Here is a 9,486-nt window from a genome sequence, read left to right on the forward strand (position 1 = left end):
TGGTAAGCTCTGCTAACCTTCTTACTAGTTCATTGTTCCTAATCATCTTAAGGATTTATCTTTCCTTGTTAGACCTTAGTAATGGAAGATTAAAAGTGGTTTTTGATGTATTTTATATCTAGGCCTATTAATGATGAAATCGATGGAGTTTATGCTAGATTTTGATGAATCTAAGGTTGTTAATCATATATCTTTCATTATTAGTGTTGAATTCTTGAATCAAAGAGTTAGGGTTTATACTCCAAATTGGGAGTTTTGCTTGAATTTTGAAATTGGGTCAATCTTTGAGTTAAATTAGCAATTAGTAGTTGGGTTATGATCACATAGTGCTTAATTTGATATTTTGCCCCCGAATTTCTCGTTTTGCCCGTGTGGGCGCCGTTTTCCTAAATTTTAGGTTGGTTTTGAACCCAATTTGAATGATAGCAAATATAGGTATCGATCTTTATGATTTCTAATCTAGATTTCGAATACGCAGACTTTCGATCCGAGGCTCAAATGAAGAGACGAAGGCGAGTTGATTGTTGGTGTTTATCGTTCGGCCATCTAGGTAGGTTATGGCCTACCCTTGGTGAGACTTTATGTAGCGAAGCATATATTTAGATGATATTATCGGAGAAAGCATGTAAACCTTTGGGTATGAAGTTGGGTTGGATATTGTCTTAGGTTGGGCCCTGTTGCGTGATTGGGGCTAGCCACCCCGTTGTGTTGTGACTTGATTGTTTTATTGTGTTGGCTTGATGCCACGTGCTTTTAGTAGATATCGGAATCTGTTGTTCCATCTTGATTATGATATTGTAGTATCATACGGTTTGATGTTGATGCGAGGATAGAGTTCTATATGACTTGTGTAGGCTTTCCTGATATTGTTGGTGTACCCATGATGGTACTTGTGACAAGGCTATTGTTGGCGTACCCATGTTGGTACTTGTGACACTGATATTGCTGGCGTACCTATGTTGGTACTTGTGACATTGATATATTATTGGCGTACACATATTGGTACTTGTGACATTGATATGTTGTTGGCGTACTCATGTTGGTACTCGTGATATTAATCAGATTATTTGATGTTGAGACATGCATTTCACGCATTCTCATCCATTCATGATACACTGTTAATACCTTGATGATACTTGATGAAACACTGTGATGAGTTGTGCTCGGTTTTTACTTGAGTGACGTGAGAGTCCGATATCCGATGATCGTTCCGGAATCGTGAATTGAGTGAGTTGATACTTGATGAAACACTGTTATTGTTACACCTCGTTGTTTTGCACGTTGAGATCCGTTAGGTGTTAGCTGTGTAATTGTGGATACTGGAGTACCTTCTAGGATATATGATATTGTACGTGCCTACCTTATGATTATGAGGGTTTAAGTTTATATAATAAGTTAGGGAAGCATTGGAGGGCAAGTGGATTAAAGAAATCAAGTTTGTTGGAACTTTGAAAAAAAGATGGGGGACAATTTTCGTGCAACTTGGAGAAAGAATATCTTTTAGTACATGAGGAGTTTTGAAGTAAAGCAAAAGTCTAAGTTGAAGTTCAGGAAGTCCAGTTTTCAACGCAACAAACTGTTCATCAATCCGACATCGGAATCAAACATTATGAGCATTTTAAGGCAAACTGCCAGGGCAGAAAATAACCTGAGCATTTTCACTTAGATGCTCTTGTACGGCTTAGACCAGACCCTGGGGGTATTTCGTTATTTTACGCACTATTCTATTATATTTTATTGTAAGACTTACGTGATTATTCTCTTCCGCTTAATTGATTAATTATTTATGTTTATGTTTATGTTTCCGTTGGGTTGAGGGTTCGCTTACAGAGGTGGGAAAGGTAAGCGCCCGGTAAGTGCCCGCGCAACTTAGCCAAAATGGGTCGTGACATAATCATTTTGTTTTTGATTGGTGCATAGAAGGATGCAGGCATGCAGCCTTTGGTAAAAGCGGGTAGGGAAGTTGCTGGATACTGTGGTGAATCTCACATTGATAGGAATGATCCCAATTATGTTTGTGGTGAGGTGAGTCCTACAAAAACTATACTGGCTTTAGGTGATAAAATAACTTAATTAGATTTGGTTATACTGCATGTTATATCATTCGTTGTCGGAGTACTATCTCATTCATTGTGTATCTCTTTTGGAATAACTTATCAAATAAATTCATTTTTTTTTGGCGATGTTAAATACAATATGCTTTGAGCCGAGGGTTTATCAGAAATAACCTCTCTGTCTCCCAATTTAGGGGTAAGTCCGTATACACTCAACCCTTCTCAGACTCTACTTTATGAATTGCGCTGGGTATGTTGTTGTATTTAAGTTGTTTTCTTACATTCATGATCTTCTTTCTGCCTTTCTTTATTTCTTTAGTTAGTAACTTTTAAGATTATATATGAATTACATAATTAAAGATTAGTTTTAATTGATTGTTACCATGATTATAACTGACGAGCAAGAACACTTTAAAATTTGTGTATATTGCAATTGCTCCACATCAAAAGTTGATTTCAGGTTAGCCATGAATTATCATTAAATTATTTTTCTTAATATTTAGGACTTAAAATTATGATTATTAAATTTAATTTACGGGAAAGGCTCAAATATGTCATCGTACTATCGAAAATTGCTCATTTTCAAGAAATATGAGAACCATTGCCAATTTGTTGATTTTTAGCTATGCACTTACACAATTAGAGCAATTGATAACAATCATCCTACACTTCATAGAGTTTCAAAAGTCCCGTGACTTCTACAATAAACTGCAACATAAATTATTAATTAAAATAAATAAAGAAAGGCAGAAAGAAAAATCACGTTGAATGCAAGAAACCACATAAAAAGACAAAAGAAAAGTAGAAAATTGCTATGTGCTGTAATAAACGTAAACATAAGAATGTTAAATATGAAGAAGGGTAACTAAACACATGTTTACGGACCTAAAGCAAATTGTCCATAAATATGATCCAAGATATTACTACTTAAATAGAATTGTACTTTAAGAACTAAATAATTATATAAGGTAATATTGTAATTGATTTAGCAGTTTAAAATATTAGGACTTCTTACCTAATTGAAATAAGGAAAGACTTAAAAAGTAACCCCAAAGTTGAATATATTGACTAATGATCGATTGAGAGCTTCCGTATATGAGACAATCTTTTTCTCATTGAGTTATAGCCTGTTTGGTCAAGCTTATTTTTTCTCAAAAGTACTTATTTTATTCACTAAGTGCTTATTTTTAAAACTAAAGGTGTTTGGCCAAGCTTTTGAGAGAAAATAAGTGCTTCTGGGGAGTAGCAGGCAGTTTTTCAGACGCTAAAAAATATAGCTTTTGCCCAAAAGCACATTTGAGAAAAACAAACTCTGAAGCACTTTTAAAAAGCGTGGCCAAACACTAATTGCTGCTCAAAAGTGTTTTTTAAATTAATTGGGCAAACACAAACTACTTTTCACCAAAAGTACTTTTTTTTAAAACGCTTTTGAAAAAAATGTTTTTCGAAATAAACTGATTTTAAAAGCTTGGCCAAACATGTTATTAGTTATATATGATGAATAATCATCATTTTCAAGAACTTGCATTTTTTATAATAAACACAAACTTGAAGTTTTATTTAATAACTTAAATACATTTTAATATACTCCCTCTATCCCAATTTATGACATACTTTACTTTTTAATCAGTTCCAAAAAGAATGACACATTTCCTTATTTGGCAACAATTTAACTTTAAACTTTATCTTTTATGTTTAACGAGATGATCTATAATCACACAAATATCTTTGGCTCTTTTTAGACCACAAGATTCAAAAGTCTTCCTTTATTTCTTAAACTCCATGTCGAGTCAAACAACATCGTATAAATTGGGACTGAGGGAGTAATATTTATGTGATTTTTTTAAAATGTTTTTACTCATTGAGATAGGGGACACGCGCAACCTGCGTATGCAGAAACTAGCACGAAGGGTCTTAGAATGTTGATTGAACTTTTGGCCCTTCATTTAAATACTCTACAATAGACAAAATAGTCATTTAATATTTTTCCTAATATTTTAAAATTTGAAAATTCAAGATATTGTCATTAAATCTTTCCTTATTTGAATTATGTACCTAAAATTTAGGACCCCAAAATTAATTAAATTTTTATGTTAAATAAATTGTTAAAAGGATGAATCCTAACATAATTGTAATTCCTCCGATGTTACTTTTGCTCAAGCCTACTATTTAGGACTTTTTCATGTTACTTTTCCTTATTTGTTTGTTTTAAGATAGTGAACTTAAATACTATACTCACAAAGGGAACCAAAATACGAATTCTTTGAAAGCTAGAACATCTTCTGAACAAGGAAAGACGAAGTAAGAGGAACATGGATAAAGTAATTATTATAGGACGTAAAATTATTTTGTACGTAGGTTTTAAATTCCAGGATTGATATCTTAATACCTTGTAATTATTATTAATTCACATAAGAAAAAAATTATAAATTTTTTACTTATTTTAAAGTCCTAAATATTAAGAAAATAATTTACTAACAACTAATATAGTTATAACTATTAAATCTTTCCTTATTTGGAAGATGTAAGAACTCCTAATATTTAGTATTTTAGAATTAACTAAAATTTTGCTTTTTAAATCTTTCCTTATTTCAATATATAAATCCTTTCTTTAAACTAATTTTCCATCCAAGCTTTTCAACTCACTATAGACGTGTCCAAGAAAAAATTAAGGGTCTAGATACATTTCGATATAATCAAATAGCAAATAGGAGAAGATAATTAAACTCAAACGAATGATTGGAATTAGATTTTTTCAATTTGGTTAAAAAATTGAAAACTCACTCTGGTTTTGTCATTGTCGACTTTTACATTACCAATTTAGCCTCTTATTTTGATCTTATTCAAGAGTGCAGTTATGCTTATTTCACTATTTTACGTCCATGATAATTATAGTAAAGTTTCTTTTGTAGTTTATGTATAGCAAATTGGCAAATAACATCCTGAAGGTATTCCGATTGTATTCCTAATTAACAACATAATTGTAATACAATGGTTTTGTCATTTAAATGAACGTTGCTTCAATATTAACGTTCATTTCTATTTTACATATTTATTCTTTTCGTATAATTTTTTTTAATTTATTGACACGTGCAACGCACGTACGCTAAAGCTAGTAATATTTAATAGTCCTTAAATCTTTAAACACCTTTCCTCTTCTTTTGTCGCGGTCTTCCCATACACTTCCACAGTTTCTTAACATATTTTAATTCGTGCGAATTAACTGTACATACCTATTTTCAAATTTACTGAAGTAAGGCCGATTGTCATGCCTCGGCTTTTGTTTGCTATTTTTTTTTTACGTTTAATAAAATACAAGCCACCTTAGTGGCTTAAAAGAACAAAACAGCTATTTTTCACCTTGTTTTCTGTTCTTTAATTTTGGTTTTTGGAATGTAAAAGCAAACGAATTTGATTAGAGAAGTGGCAAAAGAGCTCCAAACACTGGATAAAGATGAAATACAGCAGGAGCCAGCACATTTTTAGTATTAGATTACATAAACGGTAAAACGGAGTCCAACAGACTGTCAAATTCATTTTTTTGCGCGGATTGCCCTTCTTTTGGGGCTTTTAAATTTTGTCCCTCATATTTGTGGTCTTTAAATTATGCCTCTCATACTGCTGGTCTTTAATTTTTGCCTTTCGCATTGCAACTTTGAGCTTTCACACAGAAATCATGAGGTTCTGAATTCGAACCCCCGCTCAAGCATAAATTAAAAAAAAAATTGCAAGGCAAGATTTGGGTCGCGTGTATATCGGACCCGGCATACTCTTGTTAAGGAATTACAAATTTTATGCCGGATCCGGCATACTCATGCCTTATGGGCAAACTTGGCATAAGTATGCCAAGTCCGGCATAACTTTGACAATTCCTTCACAAGTTTATCTTGGGGGGCAAACTTTTATGCCTGACCAAGATAAACTTGTGAAGGAATTATCAAAGTTATGCCGACCGATACTTATGCTAAGTTCATACAAGGCATAAGTATACGGTCCCAGATAACTTTGGTAATTCACTCACAAATTTATGCGCTTATGGGGGTATACTTTTAATGGGCAAACTTTTATGTCGATCGCATAAAAACTTGCGGTTTAATTATCAAAGTTATGTCGGACCCAGATACTTATGCCTTATGGGCGATTTGGTATAAGTATGCGGTCCCATAACTTTGAATTCCTTCACAAGTGTATGGTGTCGAGATAGCGAAATTTAAACTCTGTCTTACGAAATTTTTTTAAAATTTTGACTACATGTGGGTTCGAACCTGGAACCTATGAATTTTAGTCGAAGGGCAAAATTTAAAGACCACCCCAAAAGAAGGGAATTGCCCCTGTCAATTTGTAAGGAAGAAACCTTGACATGCTTACACAAAACAATTTAGATTCTTGTTTCGAATTCATAAGAAAGAAAACATATCAGACTCACTTTATCACTGTTTGTATTTTGGGTTTCTGGATTCTACCGCATGTGACAAATATTACAAGTAGAAAACGTTAAATTTGGCCAGAAAATGATACAGAACTGGAGCTTTTTCAATTGAAAACATGAGTTATTGCTTTATTGAGAAACTTATTTTGGGATATTGATACCTATATTATACAACCCCAACTAATATCGGCACAAATTTGAACTAAAGCCTAGAAAATTGACATTCTAGTCTGGCTATAAAATATACAAAATATAAAATTAAAATATGAATATTGGTTACAAGGTGCCAATAACTATAAGTTATAAGTTGGGCTTTTTCATGCAACTTATTGGGCTAAGTTGCAATGCAGACTTTTTTTTGCGCGGATTGGCCTTCATTTGAGGTGGTCTTTAATTTTTGGCCTTCAAATTTGTCTGTAAGTTTTGTACCTTCGCTTAATACCCCCGAGGTTGTGGGTTCAAACCCCAGCTCAGTAAAATTAAAAAAAATCGCAAAATGAAATTTCGCAAGGCAGAATTATGTCCATGCAAATTCTGCCTTAAGGCAAAACTTTGCAAATCTAGCCACACAAGGCAGAAATTTGCAAAATCTAACCATGTGCAAATTCTGCCTGTAAGGCCCAAATTTTGCCTTAAATTCTCCCCGAAGGACAAAGGTTAAAGACCACCATTTTGAGGGACAAAAATTAAAGACCACCCCAGCGAAGGACAATCCTGCAAATTGCCCTAATGCAGAGATAAATTTCCATTTCTTTTTCCACGCAATTCACAGAAATGCCTTTATTTTGGGGTGTTCTTTCATTTTTGCCGAACAAATTAGTGATCTTTAATTTTTACCCTTCGCCTAATACCACGAGGTTTGGGGTTCAAATTCCGACTTAGTAAAAATAAAAATAAAAATCGTAAGGCAGAGTGTAGTAGCAAAGTTAGGCCTATTCAGGCAAAAATTAGACCTCAAAAAGAATTTTGAAATGGCAGAGTTTTGCAAGCCAAAGTTAGACCTCAGACATAGTTTTGCAAGCCAAAGTTAAACCTCGGGCATAATTTTACAAGCCATTAGGCATAATTGCAGGCAGAGTTTTACAAGCCAAAGTTAGGCCTCAGACATAGTTTTGCAAGCCAAAGTTAAGCTTTAGACATAATTTGTCTGCAAACTCTCCCTGCAGGCAAAATTTTGCAAGCCAAAGTTCTGCCTCAAGTATAATTTTACAAGCCATCAAGCATAATTTGCCTTCAAACTCTGCCCTTCAACTATAAGGGAAACTCTACCCTTCAAGTATAAGGGAAACTATGCCCGATACAAACTCTGGCTAGCGAATCTAAACCTCTACCTTGCAAATTTTTATTTTTGTTTGAGCGGGATTCGAACCAACCCATGAGTTTTTAGGCAAAGGACAAAAACTAAAAATTTCAAATTTGAGGTACAAAAATTAAAGACCAGTGCTTTTGAAGGGATAGGAGCAAGGTCATTATGGCCATATGAAGAATAAAAAAGCCCAATCTGATGCTCTGTGCGAGCAGATTTCATTACCCTCGGAGAAAATTATATCTTCATGATGTTATATAAATATATATTCTCTCTTGATTAAATATTTTGGCACAAACAAAAAAAATATTCAAGTGTTGGCTTAAACTAAGAAGAACAAAAAGTCAGTCAAATAAAGAAGTAAAAACTTTTAAACAAGCGCAAGTAAAATAGCAGAGCTCTCAATAAAATTGGATTGGGAAAGTTACAGTTGAGATACTTTGAGAAAACTGAGACTCAGCTACGTACAATAGACTCATATTCTAGTACGAAGTCACCTCCTAACATGCAAAGATAAAAACCAATCGACCGCTATTTCAAGAGAACCAAGAGATACAAACAATACCATGTGATACAGAATACTAGCCTAACAAGTGAACACCATAACTATATCCTCCCATTGATACATTAGGCGAAAATGTAAAATGAGATGCACAACCTCATCCATATTTAGTTCTATGCACCTTTTAGTGGACATGTAGTTAAACTGAGTACAAACTAAAATCTAGGGTGAATGCAACAGGAGAATCTAAAACACCTTAACTTTCTTTACTGATAAACGGAAGACCAACTTGATCTTCAAGAATAGATTGGAGAAAAAAAACTTTGGGGAATATAATGAGAAACAAAGCAAGTTTAACTCATAGCTTAAATTTGATTCTCAAAAAGAAGAAAAGGAAAAGCAATAGCCACTCTCATCAGATCATGAACACCTGAAGCTTCAACTTAATCCGCAAGAGTCCCAAGACCAATCAAAAAAAAACATGTCTTACTCTCCGCTACTTCCTCTAGTCTACATGGTCAGTCTCTTCCTACCAATCCAAAGCATGGTCAGTCGCTTCCTTGCAATCCAAAAAACCTTAAAATTTCACGTACAGAGCCACTACAGCTATGGCTAGGACACATTCTCAACCCAGCATTACTCCATCTATTTGATTCTTCCCACAATAAGTTGTAACTCCCTATACATTGAACACATTCTCTTAGGAAAATCCCAACACTGCAAACCAACTCTACACGTTGCAACAAATGAGCAGAGCAAGAAATGAGGTATCCAATTCTAGTTTCGTGTTTGAGCTGTTACGCACATATCACCAGGCACCTGAACACTAAAATCACATTTCCTACATCTTGAACTACTTAAAGCCCCATCCCTCTGAATTAACACCACTTAGACACCATGTTAATAAAACAATACCAAAAAAATTCTTACAAAGTTGGAAACATCAATTTGACAAAAGAAAACACATTCTCATAGTATTAGTCTTATAGTTCAACTAATAAAAATGAACCTAGGCGAAAAAGACAACCAATTCAGGATAGAGCTACCTCATATCTATTGAACTTAAACAACAGAACACGTAAACACTAGCAAGAGCAATATCATTAACACAAACTAAGCATAATTATCATTCACAAATAGCATGAAACAGATTATAAACCTAGCAGTACCAAATGCATTCAAAGGACAAGCAAAA

Source organism: Lycium ferocissimum, chromosome 4 (assembly GCF_029784015.1).
Source record: "Lycium ferocissimum isolate CSIRO_LF1 chromosome 4, AGI_CSIRO_Lferr_CH_V1, whole genome shotgun sequence".
NCBI lineage: Eukaryota > Viridiplantae > Streptophyta > Magnoliopsida > Solanales > Solanaceae > Lycium > Lycium ferocissimum.